At 42.7% G+C, this 3984-nt stretch overlaps 1 pseudogene; it reads left to right on the top strand.

Annotated features, from left to right (window-relative positions):
- The first annotated feature begins 1656 nt into the window (after nucleotides 1-1656).
- On the top strand, nucleotides 1657-3468 carry LOC113612083 (protein BEX1-like; annotated as a pseudogene).
- Nucleotides 3469-3984: the final 516 nt, after the last annotated feature.

The following is a 3984-nucleotide window of genomic DNA, read 5'->3' as shown; positions in this document are numbered from 1 at the left end:
GATTATACTTTTAATCTCTATTGGTTGAGAATATACATATATATGTGTAGATGAATTCAAGAACACCTTGGAATAAGGATCTTGCACCTATGGGTGCAGGACCTGTATGCTTTAAGAAAAAAAGCAAAACGAGTCAGGAAAGATGGGAGGTTGTGGGACTTAGGATAGACAAGAAGAACTAGTGAAATGTGGATTAAAAGAAGAGATGTTCAAAGCAGAGGGAATACAGAGTTAAGGCTCAGATGACGGTATCAATTTTGAATTTGTGGGGCCAGTAAGGAATAATGTCATTTTTCAACTCTACGTTTTTCGTGGCTTTCTCTTTTCATAATCTAATATAGTTAAGTAAGAACCTACTTGGAATGGAATTGTTCCTTATAATTTCATGGCCAAAGGCATCATGAAAATTATTCAGATTGTTATTTTTTCCATTGCAATGTATCTAGATCACTTAGGTAATTCACAGTAGAGATGTATGGACTAGGCCAGATCATCTTCAATACATTGTTTCCATTCTTACTGGTAGAGAAATTCTAAAGTGAAAACTATAAAATGCCACATACTGATTTCAATAGCTACTCAGATCTGGTTAAATGGATCTTGCCATGTCTGGAGTGTTTAGCCCTCTAGAGGGGAACAAAGGCAGCACTCCATTGAATACCTGGGTAATCAGCCTGTTTATTGTACCAGTCCTGAGAAGTACCAGTGACTATTTCTGATTTTCCAAAGAACATGAAACAATAGTGGAAGGAATGTTCTTAGAGCATAGGGCAAACATTTTAGCTTTATAGCTTGGCATCTGAGATTACACCCAGACAACATTCAGTTTCCTATATCCTCAGGCTAAGAATATTTTACTTCCTAAAAGGCCTGTGTTGTTTCCCAGCTTCATGACAAGGTTCCCAAAGAGAAAAAGAGATGTTAGACCCTTTATGGTGTCCCAAGTGATCCAGATAAATGAAGACAGAGCTAGAGGTGGAGAAATTATGTTGTTTCACAAGAGAAAGTAGGATGCGGACAGAAGGAGGTTGTATCAATCAGCCACGGTTGTAATGACATTACATATGTAATGACAGACATGTAATGACATGACAAAGCACCCCAGAACTCAGGGGACTACACCATGAGCATTGCTTTTTCTTGTGCACAAGTCTTTAGCTTTGCAGCCATGACTGCTCTAGGCTGGGGGTTGGCTCTAGAATGCATGTTGGGACCAGATCCACTCTAGATGTCTTTCATCTTCCTTAAACAAGTGTGGACAAGTGACTGCCTGAAGCAAGTTCTTCCTGATACTCAGCAACCTGGGTCATTACCACAAACCAAAAATCAAATGTGAGAAAAACCTGGAACTTCTAAAGAATCTCTTGAGATGCAAGAAAAAGAAAAAAATACCATTCATGACCTGGGAAATATGGTTCTCTCCAAACAGCCTTCCTGACCTCACACCCTTGCTCCTACTTCCCATGTATACCTTCTGATGAGCTTCTGAATTTTCTCTACTCCTTCAAGTCCACTGATACATGGCTAAACTCATAATACCCACAAAACTTGATATTAAAGGAAAGAGGCAAAGAAAGAGAAAGGCCACATTTAGTAACAAACAGAAGACCCTACTTTGTAAGTTACTCATTCTCTCTACACCTCAGTCTCTACAAAATGGGACTTTTGACTGTAGACAACATTGGCAGCCTAAAAGCAGTAAAGCAACTAGATGCAGGGGAATGGAGCTGCAAAGTCTTGAGTGCCTTCCTGAGAGACATGCTAGAATTAAACAACTTTAGCAACATCTTTTCCTTAAATAAAAATCACCATTAAGAGAGTTTCTAAAGGCCAAGCCTGAACCCAAAATAAATATGTTAATAGATACTTATTGGGGGCTTCCCTGGTGGCGCACTGGTTGAGATTCCGCCTGCCGATTCAGGGGACACGGGTTCGTGCCCCGGTCTGGGAAGATCCCACATGCCGCAGAGCGGCTGGGCCCGTGAGCCGTGGCCACTGAGCCTGCGTGTCCGGAGCCTGTGCTCCGCAACGGGAGAGGCCACAACAGTGAGAGGCCCGCGTACCGCAAAAAAAAAAAAAAAAAAAAAAAGATAAATACAAGGCATCAACGTATTAAAGAGGCAAAGATAAAATGCTACGGGAGTTCAGAATAAGGAGTACTACTGCCACCTGAGTTGAGAGCAGAGAAAGGGGTAACAGGAAAACTTCACAGGGAAGGTGGAATTGGAGATAGGAGGTACAGAATTTGAACTTCAAGCACAGGATAAGTCATGCCCTGCAAAGTGAAGGAAGGTGAACAAAGTAGCAAAGACATGGGGAGGTCATGGGTGGGAAGAACATTAATTCAGCCTCACTGGCACAAAGGATAAATCAAGAGATATAGTGAGAAATGGGGTCAGAGGGTAAATTGAGGCTGGATATGGAGGGTCTCAAGTGCTACACAGAAGCGTCTTATTTTATATCGTACACCCAACTGACAGGAACAGGAGGATGATGAAAAAAATGGACAGGTGTGCGATTTTACAGTAAGTGAGGCCCAAATGAAAATATCAGTATCAACTTTGACTTCAATGTCACAAAGAAGCAAAACCTTTCCACACATTTTGAAAAAATCATTACCATAAAGAACAAGTGACTTAGCCTGCCTGAAGTGGGATCACGGTAAAGAATTTTGCATTTCATTTAGCTTTATAAATACGTATTTCTCCACTCGCTTTTAATCTGGGGGAAAAAAGTTCTCCAATATCCTTCTCCATGAAAATGATAAGATTTTCACATCTGGTGTCTATCTGTAAAGAACACAACATATTCAAAACTTCACTTAGCTTGGAGTGGGAGATTTAAGTCCTGGATTGTATCAATATCAAAGCTCTAAACTGCACGTGATAGGAAACGTCAACTCAACTAGCTTAAAAAATAAACAAGGGGCCGGGAAGGGGCCAACCGCCTGGCTGCAGCACCCCGCTGCCCCAACCCCAACCTTCTGCAGGTCTGTAGGTTTCAGTGAAGCAGCGAGAGAATCGGGAGGAGGAGACAGCAAGGACAGCCCGGAAGCAATGGTGTCGCAAGAGGAACAAGCAGTAAAAAAAATCTCAGCATGGAAAATGCCAACCAGGAGGATGAAAAAAAGGATGAAAAGGAACAAGATGCTAATAAAAGAGAGCCTTTGGTCCTCCCTTTGGAAGCTGGTGAATATCGTGTACCTAGAGGAAAGTTCCATGTTAGGCATAGATATTTCCTAGGCAGTTCCTACGCAGTTGCATGTTAGGCAGCCCATCCTGCAGTGTATACGGGACATGACTCAGAGGCTTGGAGAACCACAGGCAAGGATGAGAGAGGAGAATATGGAAAGGATTGGCGAGGAGGTGAGGGAGCTGATGGAAAAGCTGAGGGAAAAGCAGTCTGTGGGCAGTTAGCACGGACCTCCCTCACCATGACCATCGTGATGAGTTTTGCCTTATGCCTTGAATCCTGATGTTTTTCCCTGAAGTTAATAGGGAGACACACCTGCTTCCTTAACTTACATCTTTGTGACGTACCTTTGTTGTAAACCTTTTGGTGTTACTTGTTTCTTGCGGGTCTCCTATTTCCAGCTTCTAATTGAATATTGTGTTTTTGACCCAATCTGTAAGTTTCTGTCAGCAGGAGAGTTTTACTTATTGCATGGAGAGATGTTCATTATATACTGTGAAGTTAATAAAGCAGTTTAAAAAAAAAAAGTAGGGGCTTCCCTGGTGGCACAGTGGTTGGGAGTCCACCTGCCAATGCAGGGGACACGGATTCGTGCCCCGGTCTGGGAGGATCCCGCGTGCCGCGGAGCGGCTGGGCCGCTGAGCCTGAGCGTCCGGAGCCTGTGCTCCGCAGCGGGAGAGGCCGCAGCAGTGAGAGGCCCGCGTACCGCAAAAATAAATAAATAAATAAATAAATAAATAAGACCAACAAGGAACTACTGTATAACACAGGGAACTATATTCAATATTTTGT

Source organism: Aethalodelphis obliquidens, unplaced genomic scaffold (genome assembly GCF_003676395.1).
Source record: "Aethalodelphis obliquidens isolate GAN/ISIS:26980383/991018 unplaced genomic scaffold, ASM367639v1 scaffold72, whole genome shotgun sequence".
Lineage (NCBI taxonomy): Eukaryota > Metazoa > Chordata > Mammalia > Artiodactyla > Delphinidae > Aethalodelphis > Aethalodelphis obliquidens.
Note: the sequence above shows the minus strand (reverse complement) of the source record. Positions and strands in the feature narration are given on the sequence as shown.